At 51.5% G+C, this 25,988-nt stretch overlaps 1 non-coding gene across 1 annotated transcript; it reads right to left on the reverse strand.

Annotated features, from left to right (window-relative positions):
• Positions 1 to 13,354: 13,354 nt before the first annotated feature.
• Positions 13,355 to 13,427, reverse strand: TRNAF-GAA (transfer RNA phenylalanine (anticodon GAA)). Its single transcript has one exon. It is a non-coding gene; the product is annotated as a tRNA-Phe (tRNA).
• Between the last annotated feature and the right edge of the window lie 12,561 nt (positions 13,428 to 25,988).

A 25,988-nucleotide genomic window follows, 5' to 3' on the forward strand; every position in this document is an offset into this window, starting at 1 on the left:
ATTTGCTATTGAAGCCAATCTTTCCCATATGTTATATGTCATTCGGGCTCATAACGGGGGAAGCGCTTCCGAGCCAACCCCTACAGGAAATAGCAGGCACAAAAGGCACACAATCATCACAGAATTAGCAGTGATTTGGGCGAGAATCGCCACAAACAAAGTCTTAGGAGTCTCTGGCTGTTGATCTGCTGCCAGTCTTTGTTGGGCCACGGCGACCAATGCTTTTACTGCTCCCCATGTCACGGGCCGGTTTGGGACACTACGTCTCCTCCGTTTCCGTCCCGTCGTTGTCGACTCGGGGGACAACGCGGTCTCCTCCAAAGTCAGCTGAAACTCTGGTATGGGATTCGACAGCCCCTGGTGCCATGCCATGTTGTTTAAGTGCCGGTCACACACACCGAGCTGGAACCCACAACGGTCCTGCAGGGAGAGACACAGCAGCATATCCCCGACCCCAAGTGATTAGAGGTACTGGGCCCAGCCACTGTGGATCAGGCAGCTGACAGTAAAAGACACACGGTCTTTCCAGTACCTCAGATTTGTGAAAATGCCAATCCGCAGGGGTCTGCTGATCTGCATTCAATGTTAAATTATTTAAAGTAAACAAGAGGATATGCATTTGTTGTTGAATGTCTCCTAAGGTTCGGAGACGCAGCTCCCCTTGTTTTAATTGTTTATCAAGCAAGGTTTTGAGTATGCGATTGGCACGTTCAACAATGACTTGGCCCGTGGAATTATAAGGGATTCCGTGTTTAAGACGGACGTCCCAGTGGGCACAAAAGGTGGAGAGGGCTGCAGAGCAGTAGGCTGGGGCATTATCTGTTTTTATTCGGCAGGGACGACCCATAACAGAAAAGCAGGCCAGCAAATGGTGAATAACTTTGTTAGTGGCTTCCCCACGTTGTGGGCTTGCCCAAAGGAAGCCCGAATAAGTATAAACGGAAACATGTAAAAACGAATAGGGGCGGAATTGTGGCACATGAGTAACATCCTTTTGCCACAGCTGATTTGCTGCGGTACCTCTGGGGTTAACGGCATAAGAAAAGGTAGGAGCAGCAGCACAGTGGGGGCAGGAACGAACAATGGAACGTGCATGATCAGCAGAAATGTGAAACTGCCGGGCCAAAACAGAGGCAGACTGATGAAAAAAGGCATGGCTTTCAATGGGGTCAGAAAAAAGGGAATTTACCTGACCACGCAACGCGCGATCGGTGCGTGCATTGCCCTCAGGGAATAGTGGAGCTCTCCAATAGCTGTGCTTGGAAATGCTACTGCACAAGCGAAAGAAGCGCTTTTAGCTTTTCTAGAGGGAGGGGCTACTGGTCAATCCATACGGGCTCTAAGGATTGCCATACCAAGCGTAATGCGGAGGGCACGGTGGGTGAGGGAGGGTTTTGGGCCATCAGATGTTAAGATCGAGGGTGGTGTCTAACTTTGTAAGTAAATCACGGCCCCAAATATTGAGGTGGACAGGGAGTACAAAAGGGCGGATAGTAGCAAGGGTACGGCCTCCCGGTTTAGAGACTGTGACCCAAGACAAACTTTGGCGCCCGGGTTTACTACCCCCGATCCCCCACAATTCTTTAGAAGGAACCGTAGGCCAACTAACCGGCCACTCCAGATCACGAATCACCGTAACGTCAGCTCCAGTGTCCACCAGCCCTGTAAAAGGAACATCATTTAAGAGAAGTGTTAACTGAGGTTTTGAGGGGCGGACTGACATTGTCAGAGCAACAAGTGGAGAAGACGCCCTGTGAGACGGCGAGTGAGACAACGTCGATCCAAAGCCGTCTCCGCCCCGAGTTCGATCCTCGGCAGCTGGCACCTGATAGGGGACTAAAATCAATTGTGCAATTGACCGTCCACGCAGGAGCGACTGTGGAAGATGAGTCCACACCTGAACCTTAATAATGCCAGTGTAATCAGCATCAATGACCCCTGGAATGACAAAAAAGCCCTGTTTCCCAGCATGTGAGCGAGGGAGAACAAGACCCACAAAGCCGGCAGGGAGAGGTCCCGTCACCTGTGTAGGTATGGCACAGACCTCCCCTGGCAGCCGAAAGTCAGTGTCCTCCTGCATGATCAAATCAAGCCCTGCACTTCCAGCAGTCGCCGCCCTCATAGAGTCTACGGATTTTAAGGCAGAGGAGCGGTTGTCTGAGTGGGAAACAGCCCCGTTTGGCCCTGGGTTCGGGGGGGACCCATCGTGCGGTTTCTCGACCCGCTACGACACTGATTAGCCCAGTGATAACCTTTCCCACACTTGGGGCACTTCTTTGAGGGTCGGGCTGGTGCCTTAGATGAGCGGCACTTCCGCTGAAAATGACCCTCCTTTCCAAAGCGGTAACAACGCTTCCCCTCCTTCCCGGTTTTTCTCAGGGCGGCAGCCAGAACTCCAGCTTTGTGGGCTTGTGTGCCGACGTTCTGGCACGCCCGCAGCATGTCTGAGAGCTCTAAAATACCAGAGGCTTGCGCTGCCTGGAGAGCACGGCGGCAATCCTCGTTTGCATTTTCAACTGCCAATTTTAACAGGAGCTCGTGAGCTGCCTCAGTGTTATCCACCTGTCGGAGGATAGCCTCATGCAATCTGTTGGTAAAATCCAAAAAGGACTCTGAGGCACCCTGACGGATACTGACAAAGCTTTTGGTAGGCTTGCCTGAATCCGGGACCTTCTTGAAAGCATGCTGGGCACAGGTGGAAATAATGGGGAAGACGGCCTGAGGGAGTTGAGCCTGCATCTCAATAATCTCAATGGAGCCTGACCTGCTGGTAGCAGCCCTGGAAACTACCATCTCCCGGTGTACATGACAGGCCTTGTACCTGTGTTTGCATGTTTATCTATATCTGCCCACTTGAAGTTTCCACTTCATGCATCTGATGAAGTGGGTTCCAGCCCATGAAAGCTTATGCCCAAATAAATTTATTAGTCTTCAAGGCGCCACAGGATTCCTCATTGTTTTTGCTGAAACAGACTAACATGGCTATCCCTCTCAAACATGTTTAATAGTGAGGGTAATTAACTACTGGCACCATTTACCCAGGGTTGTGGTGGATTTTCCATCACTGACCATTTTTAAATCAAGAGTGGATGATTTAAAAAAAATATATCTGCTCTAGTTCGAGCAGGAATTATTGTGGGGCAGATCCCTGGCCTGTGTTACACAGGAGTCCAGACAAGCTGATCACAAAAGTCCCTTCTGGCCTTGGAATCTGTGAACCTCTGAAAACAATGATCATATCCAGGTCACAACCAAGACTGACTCCATAAGTCGGTGGGTTAACAATGATGTTGGTTTGGGTCATCAGCTCCTTAAATCATCCAATTAATAGAGGAGATGATCAGATCCTGTGGCTAACATAAGAAAGCACTGCTTTCCTTTAATCCTGCAGCAGGAGGTGGGAGAAGCCGGCTGTTTTGATTTAAGGAAATCCTGTTTAGACACCAGAGACACTGGAACCGAGGTGGGTGGGGGTGGCGAAGGCTAGTGCCCCTTCAAGGGCAGTATTATGACGCAGGGGAAGTATTATGAGACTGATCTAGTTTTTGCCCCCATGCTTTGTTTCGCTCAGGCTGGGTGGGGCTCCATGGCTTTGGCATGTAAGAGTCTAGTCACCTGTGGGCTGCAATAGTTTGGTTTCATCTTCGATGTTGGGCTTGATGTGAGCGTGCTGGGTGTGTTCGTGGCCTGTGATATAGAGGAGGTCAGACTGGATGATCTCATGGTCCCTTCTGGCCTAAAACTCTACATGTAGCTGGTGTAGGACATACCTGTCATTTTGGGTTTAGTTTAAGCCTTCCTGGAGGCTGTGAACCCCATGATCAACACTCATCCAGAGAACCGGAGCTCCCTCCATTCCTCTGACTCCATTTCTTTCACCAGTAAAGTCACAGAACATGGTTATTGCTTAGGAATGTGCTTTCTTGGAGCGTTTTATCCAGTTCGGATAATGTGATGTTTTGGGACAGGGTTTAAGAGATGTTCTTACCCCTTCCTCTCATCAATGATGGTCAGTTGATAAATTACAGTACTACGAATCAGGAAACATTCATTGATTATGTGCAATTACAGGTGTTAATTAGAACTGAACAAAAGTTTTCGTTCAAAAAATATCTTGAGGAAATTTGGCCGGTTTACAAAAAGAGATGTTTTTGTTGAAAACATTCATAGAATCATAGAATATCAGGGTTGGAAGGGACCCAACCCCCTGCTCGAAGCAGGACCAATTCCCAGTTAAATCATCCCAGCCAGGGCTTTGTCAAGCCTGACCTTAAAAACCTCTAAGGAAGGAGATTCTACCACCTCCCTAGGTAACGCATTCCAGTGTTTCACCACCCTCATAGTGAAAAAGTTTTTCCTAATATCCAATCTAAACCTCCCCCACTGCAACTTGAGACCATTACTCCTCGTTCTGTCATCTGCTACCATTGAGAACAGTCTAGAGCCATCCTCTTTGGAACCCCCTTTCAGGTAGTTGAAAGCAGCTATCAAATCCCCCCTCATTCTTCTCTTCTGCAGGCTAAACAATCCCAGCTCCCTCAGCCTCTCCTCATAAGTCATGTGTTCTAGACCCCCTAATCATTTTTGTTGCCCTTCACTGGACTCTCTCCAATCTATCCACATCCTTCTTGTAGTGTGGGGCCCAAAACTGGACACAGTACTCCAGATGAGGCCTTACCAATGTTGAATAAAGGGGAACGATCACGTCCCTCGATCTGCTCGCTATGCCCCTACTTATACATCCCAAAATGCCATTGGCCTCCTTGGCAACAAGGGCACACTGCTGACTCATATCCAGCTTCTCGTCCACTGTCACCCCTAGGTCCTTTTCTGCAGAACTGCTGCCTAGCCATTCGGTCCCTAGTCTGTAGCTGTGCATTGGGTTCTTCTGTCCTAAGTGCACGACCCTGCACTTATCCTTATTGAACCTCATCAGATTCCTTTTGGCCCAATCTTCCAATTGGTCTAGGTCCTTCTGTATCCTATCCCTCCCCTCCAGCGTATCTACCACTCCTCCCAGTTTAGTATCATCCGCAAATTTGCTGAGAGTGCAATCCACACCATCCTCCAGATCATTTATGAAGATATTGAACAAAACCGGCCCCAGGACCAACCCTTGGGGCACTCCACTTGATACCGGCTGCCAACTAGACATGGAGCCATTGATCACTACCCGTTGAACCCGACAATCTAGCCAGCTTTCTACCCACCTTATAATGCATTCATCCAGCCCATACTTCCTTAACTTGCTGACAAGAATACTGTGGGAGACCGTGTCAAAAGCTTTGCTAAAGTCAAGAAACAATACATCCACTGCTTTCCCTTCATCCACAGAACCAGTAATCTCATCATAAAAGGCGATTAGATTAGTCAGGCATGACCTTCCCTTGGTGAATCCATGCTGGCTGTTCCTGATCACCTTCCTCTCATGCAAGTGCTTCAGGATTGATTCTTTGAGGACCTGGTCCATGATTTTTCCAGGGACTGAGGTGAGGCTGACTGGCCTGTAGTTCCCAGGATCCTCCTTCTTCCCTTTGTTAAAGATTGGCACTACATTAGCCTTTTTCCAGTCATCCGGGACTTCCCCGGTTCGCCACGAGTTTTCAAAGATAATGGCCAATGGCTCTGCAATCACAGCCGCCAATTCCTTCAGCACTCTCGGATGCAACTCGTTCAGCCCCATGGACTTGTGCACGTCCAGCTTTTCTAAATAGTCCCTAACCACCTCTATCTCCACAGAGGGCTGGCCATCTCTTCCCCATTTTGTGATGCCCAGCGCAGCAGTCTGGGAGCTGACCTTGTTAGTGAAGACAGAGGCAAAAAAAGCATTGAATACATTAGCTTTTTCCACATCCTCTGTCACTAGGTTGCCTCCCTCATTCAGTAAGGGGCCACACTTTCCTTTGCTTTCTTCTTGTTGCCAACATACCTGAAGAAACTCTTCTTGTTACTCTTGACATCTCCCGCTAGCTGCAGCTCCAGGTGAGATTTGGCCCTCCTGATTTCATTCCTACATGCCCGAGCAATATTTTTATACTCTTCCCTGGTCATATGTCCAACCTTCCACTTCTTGTAAGCTTCTTTTTTATGTTTAAGATCCGCTAGGATTTCACCGTTAAGCCAAGCTGGTCGCCTGCCATATTTACTATTCTTTCGACTCATCGGGATGGTTTATCCCTGTAACCTCAACAGGAATTCCTTGAAATACAGCCAGCTGTCCTGGACTTCTTTCCCCTTCACGTTAGTTCCCCCAGGGTATCCTACCCATCCGTTCCCTGAGGGAGTCGAAGTCTGTTTTCCTGAAGTCCAGGGTCCGTATCCTGCTGCTTACCTTTCTTCCCTGTGTCAGGATCCTGAACTCAACCAACTTGTTAGAGAGCTTATTCCTTCACTCTCTCACTTCCCTGGTCCTTCTCACATGAACAGAGAGCAACAATATCCGAAGTCCGAAGGTGCAAACAATTCGATGTTTATTGGGGTGAACTTCCAGCAAGCTTAAACACAAGTTCCTTTTCCTTATTTCCGAATCCCAACTTACTTCCTGTTTGCCCCTAATTTATATAGTAATATTCTTAGCTATACCTTAACCAATCATTCTACTAAAATTTAACTAACCAATCCTAACATATTGTAACATGATTATGTAACCAATTATATCCCACCACCTTAATTAGTTTACACCCAGCAAAATTAATTATACAGCAGACAGGAACAATCACAGAACCAGACAGAGATTATACAGACAAACAATAGCAAAGTGGGAACTATAATGGCAAGACAATACAGAAGTGAGGATTTCACATCCCAGTATTGATAAGTGAGTTCTTGCCAGACAGGATGCTATCAAACTAAGTTTTCTTTTACATTTTCTAGGCACTTCCCTTTCTCTGGAGCTGATAGGCACTATCAGGACAGGATTGTATTCCTAACAGCCCAATAGCACCTTCTTTCCATGTGACTACTTTGGAATGTGAGGATGTGACCGGTCGCTTCCGAGCTTATGGCTGCCTCTGTCGCTTAGCCAAAGGCCTTAGCCTAAGAACAGGGCCCCAGACTGGCACAGTAAGAGAAGGACCTTACATTGGCAGACAGTGATTTTGATTCTTTCTTTTATACCTCTAACTAGCCAAGTGATAAGAATACACCTAAATTCTTAAAGTATAGGCCTTTACAGGCAGGCCTGAATATCTATATCCTAACACTCCACCCCTTTTTTTCTTTTTCTTTTGGGATCCTCTTGCCCAGGTATCCCTGGAAAAGCATAGGACATATGGCGACACATTTCCTGATAGGGCCAGGCATCAAGGTGGCAGGTGTCGATGCTCCATCTGTCCCACTGCCCCTTGTGTAGTACCATGCCCTGCACCTTCTCTTGTACGGGCATACGACACCTATTCCAATTAGTGTTCCAGACTTCCCAGTATAGTGGGCCCGAGAAGGTTGGGTCCGGGTTGTCTAGTACACATAGGTGGGGGGGGCTTACTACATTACTTATAGGTTATAATTAGTGGCTGTTCTCTAGGGGGTTGTGCCCCCCTTGATCGTTTCCATATGCAATGTAACACACATATAGTTAACAATACACTAGCTGCTATGATAATCCACAGCAACACCGAGAGTCCTGACCACTGCAGTATGGTCCAACATCCTGGCCACAACCAAAAACACTGCTTCTCCTCCTTTGATAAGGTTAAAATTTTGTCAGCGCCATCCTGTAGTGTGTATTGTAAGTGTGTCCAACTGTTGGCGCTTGCAGCAAGTTGCTCGTGTAATGTTTGTGTACTTTTGTCCATATTGTGTGTCCATTGAATATCCACAGTGAAATTTGGTATTGTCCAAACCAATTCAACTACTTGGTACGGCATGGGGTAGTAGGTGCCGGTTCGATTGTTTACAACGATGAAGTCCACTGATCCATTGGTGCACCATAGTCCAGGTGGCAGTGTATAGAAGTTTATAATTTGGTCATACACTGGAAGGATTTTGCCTCCTAGTGTTATATTGCAGGATTGCATACATTCCCAACAGAATACACCGTACCCCATATACATTACCCCTAAATGCCCCCCCTTTGCAATAGGCCATTGATCCTGCTCCTCCATTGTCATAGAAGAGGGGCACATCCATATTCCTCCTCTGGATATACAACTGCTTAATGTGATGACAGTCCAATTTACACCATTCCAGCCCCCCCACCTATTCCCTAGTGGCTCCCAACGTGCTCCCCCTTCCCTACTAACTCCCATAGGGTTCAAGGGAACCACCTTATTTGCATTTCCTTCCCATGGTATCATAGTAACAATTACACAAGAACTGTCCCCATAGGTCGGGGATGTTATTTTCCAGGTAGATGGGTATGTTTTTGCAATTGTGGATAGATATGGGCTAGCCTCCCGATTTAATACTGAAGGCCATTGTTCTGACCAAGCATCTCTCATAATATCCATTAACATTATTAACTGAGCATTTTGAATACCTACGCACACTTCTCCCCATGTTAGTCTTCTGAAGCCATCCTCTAGCCATGTCAACAGGTCCCCTGCCCAATGAGTTAACTGCAAGTTTACCTCTACTGCTGTCCTCCACCTTGTGGCAACTGCTGATAGTTGCTGTGCCATTAATTCATTAATTTCTGGTTGAAATTTCACATTTTGGCTTACTAATTGTTTGGTTACCGACTCGTCCCCCAGATTCCATGTACCCAGCATAGTGTTCCCCGCTGCCCACAACCCCCTTTTCAGACGATGATTCCAGGTGTGTCCCCTCACCCATGCATTGAATTGTTGTTTCAATCCTTTTATGTACATACTACAATTAGGATGGATTTGGTCCACCCACCATTCCTTGGGGCGTACCACCCATGTAATAGAGTGAAAGGACATGTTAAAAAGTGCTGGCTGCACCTGCTCCCACAATGGCTCCCATACATTTGCTCGTCGGGGAATATTCTTGGCTCCAGGCTGTGGCCACTTTAAATTTGGATTCTTCCAACTTGGCATCCATATCACCTGTAGGGTTACATTCTGTAAAATGGTTAACTCATCATACACCCAGCGTCCCAAAGGGGATTTTACGCCTAATGTAATATGTACATAACAATCACACATTCAGGGATTATCTTCCATGGAAGTACCATTCTGGTTACATATGGTAACATCACACCCTAAATGTGGGGCCCTATTTTCCCAAGAGGGTTCATTTGCTCCAGGAGACCAGAGGGTTATATTCTTTGGACCCTCTGTAACAAACCACATAGCTGGGTAACTGTGTTTTCCACTATCATTAATCATGGCAGCACCCAGGGAGTACCATGCGATATTTCCTGATAAATTTGATATTCTCCACCTGGTTGGGATTCCCCCATCTAATCCATAAACCATATACCGACACTGCCAAATTCCTGTTGGAGTATTAGTGGTACATCTTTCTATGGGGAGATTCTCATAGTCTTCATTAGCTTTATTACCACAGGTTGCATGTGTAGCCGTCCATGTGTTTCCTCCTTTTGACACTTCACATCGTGGGATCTGAATAGAATTTGTAAATGTGACAATTGTGATTAGCACTAGTAATTCATAGAATCATAGAATCATAGAATATCAGCTGGGTAATCCAGCTACCCAGCCTCCAGGACCTGGTATGATTCTTTTCCCTCCCGCCAGATGGTGCAGGCCTCGAGACCAAGCCTGTGGGGATCAATGTGCACTTCTCCGGCCCAGGGCCTGTGGTAGGAGGCAGTAAAAAGAGAGAGAGGGTGAGCTGGACAGGTCTTGCCTGGCATCAAGACACACACACACACTTCTTTTCCCTTGGTGCCAAACACAATGCAAGAAGGAAAAATAAAAGTTACGGTCACGCTCTACTGTGATGACGGGGCTCTTTTTTTCGCATCTCCCACACCCCAGGGATCTACTCTGAACCCCCTTCCCATGATATTCTCGGAGCTACAATTAGAAGCATCCCAGTGCACCTGCACCCAAAATCGTCACTCTGCACAGGAGACTCTTGTCCCTTCCACTGGTCTTAACCCCGCAGAGCCCTGGGCCCAGCTAGGATGCACCTTATTATTCTTGAGTACTGGGGTGCTCATTCTCTCCTTCCTATCCCTCTTGGACTCCATCTGTGAGAGAGGACAGGGAAGTGTTTCAGACACAGACATCCTCCCCAGCTCTCTGCGCCCTGGGCTCACACCTGGTTGTCTCCCCAATCCTTGGCATTGTCCAGCATGTCTCCCTCCACAGAAGTCACCTGGCCTCGTCTTAGACACCATCTTCATATTGCTCTTCTCCTTCCCAGAGCTCCTGCTCTGCTCCTCAGACCCATCTGTCCTCAGCTCTGCAGGCAGAGGGGAAGGGGCACCGTGGGATCACACACGCCCCATTCCAGACACCCCATCGCATCCACAGGGCTCCCAAATGGTTGAATATGAAAAGTGCATGAATATGCTGAAAATTGCCAGTTGGGGGGAGCTGAGCCCCTCCAAACACACACACACCCTGCCCTTAAGGCAGGAGGGGGCAGGAAGGATTGAGTGGGATGCCCTCAGGGAAGGGGGCAGAGCAGGGTGGGGTGGAGGTGGGGCTGGGGCCTTGGGGGAGAGGGCAGAGCTGGGAATGGGGGAACCTACTGGCAAAACCAAAAGGCAGCACCTATGCCAGGCCTGATGTCAGGTTACTAACTTTCTGCACAATACCGAACCCCTTAGCCCCGCCCCTTCTCTCAGGTCCTGCCCTGCCCCTTCTCAGAGGCCCCGCCCCCAGTTCACTCCATTCTCCCTCCCTTGGTGGCTTGCTCTCCCCCACCCACACTCACTATCACTGGGCTGGGGCAGGGGGGTGGGATGCAGGAGGGGTGAGGGCGCTAATGGGGGGGTGCAGGCTCTGGGGTGAAGCCAGAAATGAGGGGTTCAGGGTGCAGGATCGGGCACCGGGCTGGGGCAGGGGTGCAGGACCGGGTGAGGGCTCCGGCTGTGTGTGTGATCTTCCCCTTTCCCTGAGCCATGTGTCTTCCCCCCACGCACAAGGCCTCCTGCTGACGCACAAGGCCTCGTGCTGACGGGTCACCTGGCTCTCCGCTGACAGCTCAGGGGTCTGGGGTCCTCTGGCCCTGAGACCCCACTATAACTCCAGGGTTATTTCTCATGGGTTAAAGCCCAACTGATGCTGAGCTGAACACGTCCGTCATGGGTCTGGGGTTCAACAGTCCGAACTGGCTCTGCGTGTGGGTACAGTGCATGGGTCTGAGTGAGACCCATGCACCAACATGGCTGAAACACACAACTCTGCATCCTGGGGGTTTCTATCCCCCTCATTCCTCCCACGGGGGCCTGGCCCATCTCCTGTACGGCCAGAGACCTGAGGGGCAGCAGTCGGGGTGTTGGGAGAGGGTCTGTTTTCTGTGGCTAGTGACTGCCCCAGAGTCACTCCCACCAGCTCCGATTGCCTTGCGCAGCAGCTGCCGTCCTCTGAAGACTGGCTGGGGATTCGACTCGGAAGAGGCACTTGGGAGCTGGAGTGACCATAGGTCAGACATTGCAACATTAGAGCCAGAACATCCAGGTCTAGATTTTCAGGCCAGTCAAGACAACAAAATAATCCAGTGTGACCCCCAGACACATGACACCCAGCTGATCCAGGCAAGTCACTTGTGCCCCATGCCACAGGGGAAGGCAAAAACTCCAATATCCCTGCCAATCTGACCTGGGGGAAATTCCTTCCTAACCCCCCAAAATGGATATCAGTGAGATCCTAAGCATGTAAGCAAGGCCCACCGGCCAAGCACCGGAGAGAAATTGTTTTCTATATCACCTGAGAGCACTTGCTTCAGCACCTCCTGCCCCCTCCTGTCACCTCCACGTGGAGTGGAGAATCCATCATTGCCCTGGGTACCTTGTTCCAATGTTTAATCACCCAATCTCAAATGTGTCCCAAATTTCTAATGTCAGTTTCTCTGACATGAACTTCCAGCCATTGGTTCTTGTTGTGCCTTTCGCTGCTCAGTTAAAGAGCCCTTTCGTACCCAGGTTTCTCTTTGTGAGGGGATTTGCGCACTGTCATCAAGTGACCTCTTGGTCTTTGTGAGAAACTGAACAGATTCAGCTCTTGTATCGCACTGAAAGGCAACTTTTCAGCTCCTTTTTTTTGGGGGGGGCGGGTTCTCTGTCCCCTGTCCAATTTTTCATTCTTCCTTTTAAAATGCGGCCAACACGACTGTATGCAAGATTCCGGTGTTGGTCTGACCATGGTGGTATACAGAGATATCTCTGGTGCCCTATTTCTAGTCACTATTCTCCTTGTCTGTGCATCCAAGGATGGCCACAGCATCGCACGGGGATTTCATGCTGAGTTGTATGTCCATTATGACACCTAAATCCTTTACCAAGTCACAGAAGTCCGGCCTTCCTCCATATTAAAGCTCAGTGTGTTTGAATGGACACAGCTTCCCAAGTGCTCCGTCACACACACAAGGGAATCCCCCACTCAGCCACCTTCACCTGCTGCTGGTCTCTTTTCTCTTTCTTTTTCTCCAGGATCTGCATGTGTCATTCTGGGGGCAGTTCTCCTCCGCTCTTTGCCTGTGAGCAATGTGACCCCCCCTGGACAGACTGACCAACCCAGGATTCCTTCAGCCTGAAAGCAGAGGGGAGCCTTCACTCACTCCCTCTTTATGGCTCCAGTCTCAGGACCTAAATTCCCTGCCACAGCCCAAAAATCCACACTGGGTCCCACTCCTCTCTCTGGCGATTTCCCTTCTCCCACAGACCTGTCCTGAGGACACAGGCCTGGGGCCAGGTGAGCAGAGCCCCTGAGATTTCCCTTCGCAGTCTCTGAGGGTCAGGTCGCCCCATTATGCAGCTTGGTAATGTCGTCTTTTCTTCTCTTTCAGAAGTAAATTGTTGTATTTCTAGTCTCTTTATATGACCCCCGCGATTTGCTGCTTCCAATTCTCTGCTGTATACACCAACACTGGACTGGGTGAGGAGTCTGGAGCCATCCTGCACTGGGTACGTGGGAGGCTTGTAGGATCAGACCCTAAAATAGCTTTGGAGGGAAATTCTAACCCCGCCTTCCCATCCCAACCTGTGCAGAGGAGCTTTCGACCCCAATCCCTGCCTGTCACTGCCCCACACCCTTCCTGACGGCTGCCCTACTTCACTCTCTTCCTGCCATATTGGGTCCACCAATAAGTTGCCAGGGAAAGACAGCTCCCTTCTCTTACTGTTAAAGGTCAGGTGGGCCAGTTGTTGTTCTGTTGTCCTGCTGGGAAGCTCAAAATCAGGGACCCGCCTCAGGTAAAGGTGCCAATGCCCTCCCAGAAAACAAGCCACCCCTGCACAAAGGAGGAGGAAAGGGCCTGCCAAAGCCTGGGATTGAACCAGGGACTTTTAGATCTTCAGTCTAATGCTCTCCCAACTGAGCTACTTCGGGAGCTCCATGGCTCTCTTTTGGCCTGCTGCTTCTCTGTCCGGGATGTTTTTGTCAGCTGTGGCACACAAAAAGGACATCGTTGTGAGAGGCCCATGATGGCAAGACTCGCTTTTGCCTGCCTTGCTCAGCTTGACTTGCTTCCTCACTCTATTCCTGCCTTAGTTCCCGGGTTGACCTAGTGGTGGAAGGGGACGAGGGGCCAGTGGTACAGGGAGAAAGTTGAGCTGGACCCTGAGCTACACTCTACCCTGGGGCAAGAGTCTGGCCACCACTTGCCACCCCCACCCTGTTGTCCTGGCTTCCCCTAATGGACATCATTTAGGGAGGGAAGTGGGGCTTCTGCCTCCCCTCCCCGATTTTCATACCGCAGAGGAGTGCGAACAGGAAAACAAATGGCTGCTCCACACTCCCACCAGAGGAACCCAACACCCTTAGCTGTGGCTGAGTGAGAAGTGTCTGTTGGGTGACAGGGCTGTCCCTGAGGAGCTAGAACAGCAGCTGCCGCCTCCCCCTTGGCTCCAGGCTGTGGGAAATGCTCATTGCCTAGCTGCATGGGCGGAAGCTGCTCCATTCTCTGGAGAGCGTCTGTATTGGTCTGTCAACACCCCATCTTCACTGAGCCAGTCTGATAAGGTCCCAAGTACCCCCTCTGGCTTGGCAGCTCTGAGACCCTCTCCCAGCCCTGAAGAAGAACCCTGCCTGGCTCAAAAGCTTGTCTCTCTCCCCAAGAGAAGTTGCTCCTATAACAGTCATTACCTCCCCCGCCCTGTCTCCCTGGCATTCTGGGAACACGTGAGTGGCCACCCTCACAACCTGAGTTGCCCCCAGCCCCTCCCATCTTCCCCTAACCCCAACCCACAAAGGCACCCCACCTGCAAACCCTATGGAGACTGTGGGGGAGGCGCAGGGCAGGGGAGGGGAAATCCCGGGGCCACAAGCTCAGTAACTGGGTGAGGCTGCCCCTGAGCTGGGCGGGGAGAGGGAGTGAGCCAGTGCATCATGGGAGATATAGGGTCTCCCCCACCTGCTGCAGGCCCCAGTGCATCATGGGAGATGTGGTTTCTCCCCTGCCTCCATCTCCCGCCAGTCGCTGCCAGGCCCTGCCCCACCTTCCCATCTTTCGAGCGAGGGGCCGGCAGGGCGACGCCGGAAGCAGAAGCTGCCATGAAGCTGGGGAGGCCCCCCCCGGGGAGATGTTGTCTCCTCGCCCCGCCCCAGCGCGCTGCGGGGGGCGGGCTCCAGCCAGTGCACTGCAGCGGGGACCCCCAGCCCTGCCCCTCCTGCCCACGCACTCCCCGGCCCTGCCCGGTCCCTGCTCCACTCGCTCCCCAGCCAGGGAAATGGCGGGGTGCGCTTCACCCGCTGGGGGTCCGTTAGAGCGATTCCCGGAAGAGGTCGCTGCCGAACCGGAAGTTCCCAGTGGGACTCGAAAGGAGCGGGCACCGGGGCAACGTATTTCCGCTCCCTGCCGCCGGTCCGTTGCGCGCCCGCGTCCGCCCCTCACTTCCGGTCAGTGCTCCTGGTGGGGCTCTAGGGGTGCTGCGGGCCGGGGGAATGAGGCGGGAGGAGCCCGGGGTCCCCCAAACCCCAGCCAAGGCAGTCATATCCGGGCGCTGCACCCAGACCCTGCCGCTGCAGCCCGGCCCCGCCAGGGGGTGACTCGCGGTGCCTCTGGCTGTGCTGCCTCCCTGCCCGGTCCCGGGGCTGGGGCGGGGCTGGCCTGGGACACCCAGTGCCCGAGTGCCCCAGGGTTCGCACCCGCCCCCCGGCCCCAGCGTGTCATGGACCCGGGTTTGCCCTGAGCACCGCGGAGTCCCCGACCCCCGAGTCTGCAGCAGAACCGCGTGTCTGGCGTGACGCTGTGGGCCCAGGACATGCCGCCTTCAGAGGGTGCGGGGAGTCGGGGTCCCGCGTTGGCAGCCTCGGTAGGGCTGGCTGAGCCCCTCCACAAAGCTTCTCCTTCGTGGGGTCCCAGGCCGGGGAGTCCGTCACCCCGCAGCGCCAACGGGGGAACCAGCCGAGAGCCCCTCACGGGCGGGGGGGATGGAGGCTTTACGCGTAGGAAGCTGCTTCGCCGCGTTGCCCGGTTTGCTTTTCTTCTCCAGAGCTCGCAGCTGCTCTGTAAGGACAGGAAATAGCTTGTTTCATTATAAATCTACAAATATGTGATCAAAATCCTCCTTATTTAGAATAATATGGACACTGACCCTTGCCATGAACATGAAGACACTGAGTTTGGTGGTTCACGCTTCCTTCCTCCAGGGCCGGTGCAACCACTAGGTAAAGTAGGCAGCCGCCTAGGGCGCCAAGCGGTTGGGGGCGGCCAAAAGTGCGCTCTGGGGAGGCGGTGGAGTGGAGGTGAGCTGGGGCTGGGGGGGCGCGGGGAGGGCCACCTGCAGCAAGTACCTGGGGGGAGGGGGCAGCGCACAGGGGAACCGCTCCCCACCCCAGCTCATCTCTGCTCTACCTCCTCTCCTGAGCAATGCCCTGCTCGGCTTCTCTCCCTCCCAGGCTTGCCCACCAAACAGCTGATTGGTGCCTCAGACCTGGGAGGCGGGAGAAGTGGCAGCGGGGGCATGATCGCGGAGGAGGCAGAGCAGAGGTGAGCTGGGGCGGAGCTGCTGCGGGGGGGGCGCCTCAGGGCGGAGGGGAGCTGCCACAGGGCTTGGGGGGGGGGACGGGCACAAGGTGGAAGTTTCACTTAGGGCGCAAAACATCCTTGCACTGGCCATGCCTGCCTCCAGTAATAAAACTTTCAGGAAAGCTCCAAATTATTAACCAATTGTTTATAAAATACATTTTATATTGAACTTGTTTTCAAGCAATAACCAAATCTGTCTGATCTTTATCCATTTCAAACAGTAATTATACCAGTTTTCCCTAGTTTCCAATGTGGGGCTTCAAATAGATCTTTGGATTAAAAAGCTCATCTAACAATTGTGTAACTGTATCAAGTGTCAGAGTAGCAGCCGTGTTAGGGTATATCTACACTACGGAATAAGGTCAAATTTATAGAAGTTGGTTTTTTTAGAAATCGGTTTTATATATTCGAGTGTGTGTGTCCCCACAGAAAATGCTCTAAGTGCATTAAGTGCATTAAGTGCATTAACTCGGCGGAGCGCTTGCACAGTACCGAGGCTAGAGTCGACTTCCGGAGCTTTGCATTGTGGGTAGCTATCCCACAGTTCCCGCAGTCTCTGCTGCCCATTGGAATTCTGGGTTGAGATCCCAATGCCTGATGGGGCTAAAACATTGTCACGAGTGGTTCTGGGTACATATCGTCAGGCCCCCCGTTCCCTCCCTCCCTCCGTGAAAGCAAGGGCAGACAATCGTTTCGTGCCTTTTTTTCTGAGTTACCTGTGCAGACGCCATACCACGGCAAGCATGGAGCCCGCTCAGGTAACCGTCACCCTATGTCTCCTGGGTGCTGGCAGACGCGGTATGGCATTGCTACACAGTAGCAGCAACCCCTTGCCTTGTGGTAGCAGATGGTACAGTACGACTGGTAGCCGTCATCGTCATGTCCGAGGTGCTCCTGGCCACGTCGGTTGGGAGCGCCTGGGCAGACATGGGCGCAGGGACTAAATTTGGAGTGACTTGACCAGGTCATTCTCTTTAGTCCTGCAGTCAGTCCTATTGAACCGTCTTATGGTGAGCAGGCAGGCGATACGGACTGCTAGCAGTCGTACTGTACCATCTTCTGCCAGGCAGGCAAGAGATGAGGATTGCTAGTAGTCGTATTGTACCATCTTCTGCCGAGCAGCCATGAGATGTGGATGGCATGCAGTCCTTCTGCACCGTCTGCTGCCAGCCAAAGATGTAAAAGATAGATAGAGTGGGTCAAAACAAGAAATAGACCAGATTTGTTTTGTACTCATTTGCTTCCCCCCCTCCCCTGTCTAGGGGACTCATTCTTCTAGGTCACACTGCAGTCACTCACAGAGAAGGTGCAGCGAGGTAAATCTAGCCATGTATCAATCAGAGGCCAGGCTAACCTTCTTGTTCCAATAAGAACGATAACTTAGGTGCACCATTTCTTATTGGAACCCTCCGTGAAGTCCTGCCTGAAATACTCCTTGATGTAAAGACACCCCCTTTGTTGATTTTAGCTCCCTGAAGCCAACCCTGTAAGCCGTGTCATCAGTCGCCCCTCCCTGCGTCAGAGCAACGGCAGACAATCGTTCCGTGCCTTTTTTCTGTGCGGACGCCATACCAAGGCAAGCATGGAGGCCGCTCAGCTCACTTTGGCAATTAGGAGCACATTAAACACCACACACATTATCCAGCAGTATATGCAGCACCAGAACCTGGCAAAGCGATACCGGGTGAGGAGGCGATGTCAGCGCGGTCACGTGAGTGATCAGGACATGGACACAGATTTCTCTGAAAGCATGAGCCCTGCCAATGCATGCATCATGGTGCTAATGGGGCAGGTTCATGCTGTGGAACGCCGATTCTGGGCTCGGGAAACAAGCACAGACTGGTGGAACCGCATAGTGTTGCAGGTCTGGGACGATTCCCAGTGGCTGCTAAACTTTCGCATGCGTAAGGGCACTTTCATGGAACTTTGTGACTTGCTTTCCCCTGCCCTGAGGCGCATGAATACCAAGATGAGAGCAGCCCTCACAGTTGAGAAGCGAGTGGCGATAGCCCTGTGGAAGCTTGCAACGTCAGACAGCTACCGATCAGTCGGGAATCAATTTGGAGTGGGCAAATCTACTGTGGGGGCTGCTGTGATGCAAGTAGCCCACGCAATCAAAGATCTGCTGATATCAAGGGTAGTGACCCTGGGAAATGTGCAGGTCATAGTGGATGGCTTTGCTGCAATGGGATTCCCTAACTGTGGTGGGGCTATAGACGGAACCCATATCCCTATCTTGGCACCGGAGCACCAAGCTGCCGAGTACATAAACCGCAAGGGGTACTTTTCGATAGTGCTGCAAGCTCTGGTGGATCACAAGGGACGTTTCACCAACATCAACGTGGGATGGCCGGGAAAGGTACATGACGCTCGCATCTTCAGGAACTCTGGTCTGTTTCAAAAGCTGCAGGAAGGGACTTTCTTCCCAGACCAGAAAATAACTGTTGGGGATGTTGAAATGCCTATATGTATCCTTGGGGACCCAGCCTACCCCTTAATCCCATGGCTCATGAAGCCGTACACAGGCAGCCTGGACAGTAGTCAGGAGCTGTTCAACTACAGGCTGAGCAAGTGCAGAATGGTGGTAGAATGTGCATTTGGATGTTTAAAGGCGCGCTGGCGCAGTTTACTGACTCGCTTAGACCTCAGCGAAACCAATATTCCCACTGTTATTACTGCTTGCTGTGTGCTCCACAATATCTGTGAGAGTAAGGGGGAGACATTTATGGCGGGGTGGGAGGTTGAGGCAAATCGCCTGGCTGCTGGTTACGCGCAGCCAGACACTAGGGCGGTTAGAAGAGCACAGGAGGGCGTGGTACGCATCAGAGAAGCTTTGAAAACCAGTTTCATGACTGGCCAGGCTACGGTGTGAAAGTTCTGTTTGTTTCTCCTTGATGAAACCCCCCGCCCCTTGGTTCACTCTACTTCCCTGTAAGCTAACCACCCGCCCCTCCTCCCTTCAATTACCGCTTGCAGAGGCAATACAGTAATTGTTGCTTCACATTCATGCATTCTTTATTCATTCATCACACAAATAGGGGGATGACTACCAAGGTAGCCCAGGAGGGGTGGTGGAGGAGGGAAGGAAAATGCCACACAGCACTTTAAGCACAGCACTTTAAAAGTTTACAACTTTAAAATTTATTGAATGACAGCCTTCTTTTTTTTGGGCAATCCTCTGTGGTGGAGTGGCTGGTTGGCCGGAGGCCCCCCCACCGCGTTCTTGGCGTCTGGGTGTGGAGGCTATGGAACTTGGGGAGGAGGGCGGTTGGTTACAGAGGGGCTGCAGTGGCAGTCTGTGCTCCAGCTGCCTTTGCTGCAGCTCAACCATACACTGGAGCATACTGGTTTGGTCCTGCAGCAGCCTCAGCATTGAATCCTGCCTCCTCTCATCACGCTGCCGCCACATTTGAGCTTCAGCCCTGTCTTCAGCCTGCCACTTACTCTCTTCAGCCCGCCACCTCTCCTCCCGGTCATTTTGTGCTTTCCTGCACTCTGACATTATTTGCCTCCTCGCATTTGTATGTGCTCTGTCAGTGGGGGAGGACAGCATGAGCTCGGAGAACATTTCATCGCGAGTGCGTTTTTTTTTCTTTCTAAGCTTCACTAGCCTCTGGGAAGGAGAAGATCCTGTGATCATTGAAACACATGCAGCTGGTGGAGAAAAAAAAAGGGACAGCGGTATTTAAACAGACACATTTTATAAAACAGTGGCTACACTCTTTCAGGGTAAACCCTGCTGTTAACATTACATACATAGCACATGTGCTTTCGTTACAAGGTCGCATAGTGCCTCCTCCCACCGCGTGACTACCCCCTCAACCTTCCCCCCTCCCTGTGGCTAACAGCGGGGAACATTTCTGTTTAGCCACAGGCAAACAGCCCAGCAGGAATGGGCTCCTCTGAGTGTCCCCTGAAGAAAAGCACTCTATTTCAACCAGGTGATCATGAATTATATCTCACTCTCCTGAGGATAACACAGAGAGATAAAGAATGGATGTTGTTTGAATGCCAGCAAACATACACTGCAATGCTTTGTTCTACAATGATTCCCGAGTACGTGTTACTGGCCTGGAATGGTAAAATGTCCTACCATGAAGGACACAATAAGGCTGCCCTCCCCAGAAACCTTTTGCAAAGGCTTTAGGACTACAGACAGCTGCAGCGGCACAGGAGCTAGCAAACAGAGCTGTGAACAGGGGAGTTTGAGTGGGAGTTCTGTTGGAGGAGAAGGTGTTTGTGTTTGTTTGGTTTTGTATTGTTAGTATCTGTATGTGTAGAGGCTTGGAGGGGCTTCGTGATGGGAGAGAAGCTGAGCCCTGATTAGGGGGCGGGACTTCACTGACTAGGGGTCCTATAAAGGTAACGGCACAGACAGCTGCAGCGGCATAGGAGCTAGAAAACAGAGCTGTAAACAGGGGAGTTTGAGTGGGAGTTCCGTTGGAGGAGAAGGTATTTGTGTGTGTTTGGTTTTGTATTGGTAGTATCTGTATGTGTAGAGGCTTGGAGGGGCTTTGTGCTCGGAGAGAAGCTGAGCCCTGATTAGGGGGCGGGGCTTCACTGACTATGGGTCCTATAAAGGTAGCAGCCAGTCAGGTAGCGGCACAGGAGCTAGCAAACAGAGGTGTAAACAGGGGAGTTTGAGTGGGAGTTCTGTTGGAGGAGAAGGTATTTGTGTGTGTTTGGTTTTGTATTGGTAGTATCTGTATGTGTAGAGGCTTGTAGGGGCTTTGTGCTGGGAGAAGCTGAGCCCTGATTAGGGGGCGGGGTTCACTGACTAGGGGTCCTATAAAGGTAGCAGCCAGTCAGGCAGCGGCACAGACAGCTGCAGAGGAGCTAGCAAACAGAGCTGTGAACAGGGGAGTTTGAGTGGGAGTTCTGTTGGAGGAGAAGGTATTTGTGTGTGTTTGGTTTTGTATTGGTAGTATCTGTATGTGTAGAGGCTTGGCGGGGCTTTGTGCTGGGAGAGAAGCTGACCCCTGATTAGGGGGCGGGGCTTCACTGACCAGGGGTCCTATAAAGGTAGCGGCACAGACAGCTGCAGCGGCACAGGAGCTAGCAAACAGAGCTGTAAACAGGGGAGTTTGAGTGGGAGTTCTGTTGAAGGAGAAGGTATTTGTGTGTGTTTGGTTTTGTATTGGTAGTATCTGTATGTGTAGGGGCTTTGTGCTGGGAGAGAAGCTGAGCCCTGATTAGGGGGCGGGGCTTCACTGACTAGGGGTCCTATAAAGGTAGCAGCCAGTCAGGCAGCGGCACAGGAGCTAGCAAACAGAGCTGTAAACAGGGGAGTTTGAGTGGGAGTTCTGTTGGAGGAGAAAGTATTTGTGTGTGTTTGGTTTTGTATTGGTAGTATCTGTATGTGTAGAGGTTTGTAGGGGCTTTGTGCTGGGAGAAGCTGAGCCCTGATTAGGGGGCGGGGTTCACTGACTAGGGGTCCTATAAAGGTAGCAGCCAGTCAGGCAGCGGCACAGACAGCTGCAGAGGAGCTAGCAAACAGAGCTGTGAACAGGGGAGTTTGAGTGGGAGTTCTGTTGGAGGAGAAGGTATTTGTGTGTGTTTGGTTTTGTATTGGTAGTATCTGTATGTGTAGGGGCTTTGTGCTGGGAGAGAAGCTGAACCCTGATTAGGGGGCGGGGCTTCACTGACTAGGGATCCTATAAAGGTAGCGGCACAGACAGCTGCAGCGGCACAGGAGCTAGCAAACAGAGCTGTAAACAGGGGAGTTTGAGTGGGAGTTCTGTTGGAGGAGAAGGTATTTGTGTGTGTTTGGTTTTGTATTGGTAGTATCTGTATGTGTAGGGGCTTTGTGCTGGGAGAGAAGCTGAGACCTGATTAGGGGGCGGGGCTTCACTGACTAGGGGTCCTATAAAGGTAGCAGCCAGTCAGGCAGCGGCACAGGAGCTAGCAAACAGAGCTGTAAACAGGGGAGTTTGAGTGGGAGTTCTGTTGGAGGAGAAAGTATTTGTGTGTGTTTGGTTTTGTATTGGTAGTATCTGTGCGTGTAGAGGCTTGGAGGGGCTTTGTGCTGGGAGAGAAGCTGAGCCCTGATCAGGGGGCGGGGCTTCACTGACTAGGGGTCCTATAAAGGTAGGAGCCAGTCAGGCAGCGGCACAGACAGCTGCAGCGGCAGAGGAGCTAGCAAACAGAGCTGTGAACAGGGGAGTTTGAGTGGGAGTTCTGTTGGAGGAGAAGGTATTTGTGTGTGTTTTTGTATTGGTGGTATCTGTATGTGTAGACGCTTTGAGGTGCTTTGTGCTGGGAGAGAAGCTGAGCCCTGATTAGGGGGCGGGGCTTCATTGACTAGGGGTCCTGTAAAGGTAGCAGCCAGTCAGGCAGCGGCTCAGACAGCTGCAGCGGCACAGGAGCTAGGAAACAGAGCTGTAAACAGGGGAGTTGGAGTGGGAGTTCTGTTGGAGGGGAAGGTATTTCTGTGTGTTTGGTTTTGTATTGTCAGTATCTGTATGTGCAGGGGCTTTGTGCTGGGAGAGAAGCTGAGCCCTGATTAGGGGGCGGTGCATCCCTGACTAGGGGTCCTATTAAGGTAGCAGCCAGTCAGGCAGCGGCACAGGAGCTAGCAAACAGAGCTGTAAACAGGGGAGTTTGTGTGGGAGTTCTGTTGGAGGAGAAGGTATTTGTGTGTGTTCTGTTTTGTATTGGTAGTGTCTGTATGTGTACGGGCTTTGTGCTGGGAGAGAAGCTGAGCCCTGATTAGGGGGCGGGGCTTCACTGACTAGGGGTCCTATAAAGGTAGCAGCCAGTCAGGCAGCGGAACAGACAGCTGCAGTGGCTTAGGAGCTAGCATACAGAGCTGTTAACAGGGGAGTTTGAGTGGGAGTTCTGTTGGAGGAGAAGGTATTTGTGTTAGTTTGGTTTTGTACTGGTAGTATCTGTATGTGTAGGGGCTTTGTTCTGGGAGAGAAGCTGAGCCCTGATTAGGGGGCGGGGCTTCCCGGACTAGGGGTCCTATAAAGGTAGCAGCCAGTCAGTCAGCGGCACAGACAAATGCAGTGGCAGAGGAGCTAGCAGAGAGAGCTGTAAACAGGGGAGTTTGAGTGGGAGTTGTGTTGGAGCAGAAGGTATTTGTGTGTGTGTTTGGTTTTGTGTTGGTGGTGTCTGTATGTGTAGAGGCTTGGAGGGGCTTTGTGCTGGGAGAGAAGCTGAGCCCTGATTAGGGGGCGGGGCTTCGCTGACTAGGGGTCCTATAAAGGCAGCAGCCAGTCAGTCAGCGGCACAGACAGCTGCAGTGGCAGAGGAGCTAGCAGAGAGAGCTGTAAACAGGGGAGTTTGAGTGGGAGTTCTGTTGGAGCAGAAGGTATTTGTGTGTGTTTGGTTTTGTATTGGTAGTACCTGTATGTGTTGGGGCTTTGTGCTGGGAGAGAAGCTGAGCCCTGATTAGGGGGCGGGGCTTCACTGACTAGGGGTCCTATAAAGGGAGCAGCCAGTCAGGCAGCGGCACAGACAGCGGCAGCGGCACAGGAGCTTGCAAATAGAGCTGTAAACAGGGGAGTTTGAGTGGGAGTTCACTTGGAGGAGAAGGTATTTGTGTGTGTGTTTGGTTTTGTATTGGTGGTATCTGTACGTGTAGGGGCTTTGTGGTGGGAGAGAAGCTGAGCCCTGATTAGGGGGCGGGGCTTCACTGACTAGGGGTCCTATAAAGGTAGCAGCCTCTCAGGCAGCGGCACAGAGAGCTGCAGCAGCACAGGAGCTAGGAAACAGAGCTGTAAACAGGGGAGTTTGAGTGGGAGTTCTGTTGGAGGAGAAGGTATTTGTGTGTGTTTGGTTTTGTATTGGTAGTATCTGTATGTGTAGGGGATTTGTGCTGGGAGAGAAGCTTAGCCCTGATTAGGGGGCGGGGCTTCACTGACTAGGGGTCCTATAAAGGTAGCAGCCAGTCAGGCAGCGGCACAGGAGCTAGCAAACAGAGCTGTAAACAGGGGAGTTTGAGTGGGAGTTCTGTTGGAGGAGAAGGTATTTGTGTGTTTTTTTGTTTTGGTAGTATCTGTATGTGTAGAGGCTTGGAGGGGCTTTGTGCTGGGAGAGAAGCTGAGCCCTGATTAGGGGGCGGGGCTTCCCTGACTAGGGGTCCTACAAAGGTAGCAGCCAGTCAGGCAGCGGAAAAGACAGCTGCAGCGGCACGGGAGCTAGCAAACAGAGCTGTAAACAGGGGAGTTTGAGTGGGAGTTCTGTTGGAGGAGAAGGTATTTCTGTGTGTTTGGTTTTGTATTGGTAGTATCTGTATGTGTAGAGGCTTGGAGGGGCTTTGTGCTGGGAGAGAAGCTGAGCCCTGATTAGGGGGCGGGGCTTCACTGACTAGGGGTCCTATAAAGGTAGCAGCCAGTCAGGCAGCGGCACAGGAGTTAGCAAACAGAGCTGTGAACAGGGGAGTTTGAGTGGGAGTTCTGTTGGAGGAGAAGGTATTTGTGTGTTTTTTTGTATTGTAGTATCTGTATGTGTAGAGGCTTGGAGGGGCTTTGTGCTGGGAGAGAAGCTGAGCCCTGATTAGGGGGCGGGGCTTGACTGACTAGGGGTCCTATAAAGCTAGCAGCCAGTCAGGCAGCGGCTCAGACAGCTGCAGCGGCACAGGAGCTAGCAAACAGAGCTGTAAACAGGGGAGTTGGAGTGGGAGTTCTGTTGGAGGAGAAGGTATTTGTGTGTGTTTGGTTTTGTATTGGTAGTATCTGTATGTGTAGAGGCTTGGAGGGGCTTTGTGCTGGGAGAGAAGCTGAGCCCTGATTAGGGGGCGGGTCTTCACTGACTAGGGGTCCTAAAAAAGGTAGCAGCCAGTCAGGCAGCGGCACAGGAGCTAGCGAACAGAGCTGTGAACAGGGGAGTTTGAGTGGGAGTTCTGTTGGAGGAGAAGGTATTTGTGTGTTCGGTTTTGTATTGGTAGTATCTGTATGTGTAAGGGCTTTGTGCTGGGAGAGAAGCTGAGCCCTGATTAGGGGGCGGGGCTTCACTGACTACGGGTCCAATAGAGGTAGCAGCCAGTCAGGCAGCGGAACAGACAGCTGCAGCGGCACAGGAGCTCGCAAACAGAGCTGTAAACAGGGGAGTTTGAGTGTGAGTTCTGTTGGAGGAGAAGGTATTTGTGTGTGTTTGGTTTTGCATTGCTAGTATCTGTATGTGTAGAGGCTTGGAGGGGCTTTGTGCTGGGAGAGAAGCTGAGACCTGATTAGGGGGCGGGGCTTCACTGACTAGGCGTCCTATAAAGGTACCAGCCAATCAGGCAGCGGCACAGGAGCTAGCAAACAGACCTGTGAACAGGGGAGTTTGAGTGGGAGTTCTGTTGGAGGAGAAGGTATTTGTGTGTGTTTTTGTATTGGTATTATCTGTATGTGTAGAGGCTTGGAGGGGCTTTGTGCTGGGAGAGAAGCTGGGCCCTGATTAGGGGGCGGGGCTTCACTGACTAGGGGTCCTATAAAGGGAGCAGCCAGTCAGGCAGCGGCACAGACAGCTGCAGTGGCACAGGAGCTAGCAAACAGAGCTGTAAACAGGGTAGTTTCAGTGGGAGTTCTGTTGGAGGAGAAGGTATTTGTGTGTGTTTGGTTTTGTATTGTCAGTATCTGTATGTGCAGGGGCTTTGTGCTGGGAGAGAAGCTGAGCCCTGATTAGGGGGCGGGGCTTCCCTGACTAGGGGTCCTATAAAGGTAGCAGCCAGTCAGGCAGTGGCACAGGAGCTAGCAAACAGAGCTGTAAACAGGGGAGTTGGAGTGGGAGTTCTGCTGGAGGAGAAGGTATTTGTGTGTGTTTTTTTTGCATTGTTAGTATCTGTATGTGTAGGGGTTTGTGGTGGGAGAGAAGCTGAGCCCTGATTAGGTGGCGGGGCTTCACTGACTAGGTGTCCTATAAAGGTTGCAGCCAGTCAGACAGCGGCACAGGAGCTAGCAAACAGAGCTGTAAGCAGGGGAGTTTGAGTGGGA

The sequence above is a fragment of the Lepidochelys kempii genome, unplaced genomic scaffold (genome assembly GCF_965140265.1).
Source record: "Lepidochelys kempii isolate rLepKem1 unplaced genomic scaffold, rLepKem1.hap2 scaffold_173, whole genome shotgun sequence".
Lineage (NCBI taxonomy): Eukaryota > Metazoa > Chordata > Testudines > Cheloniidae > Lepidochelys > Lepidochelys kempii.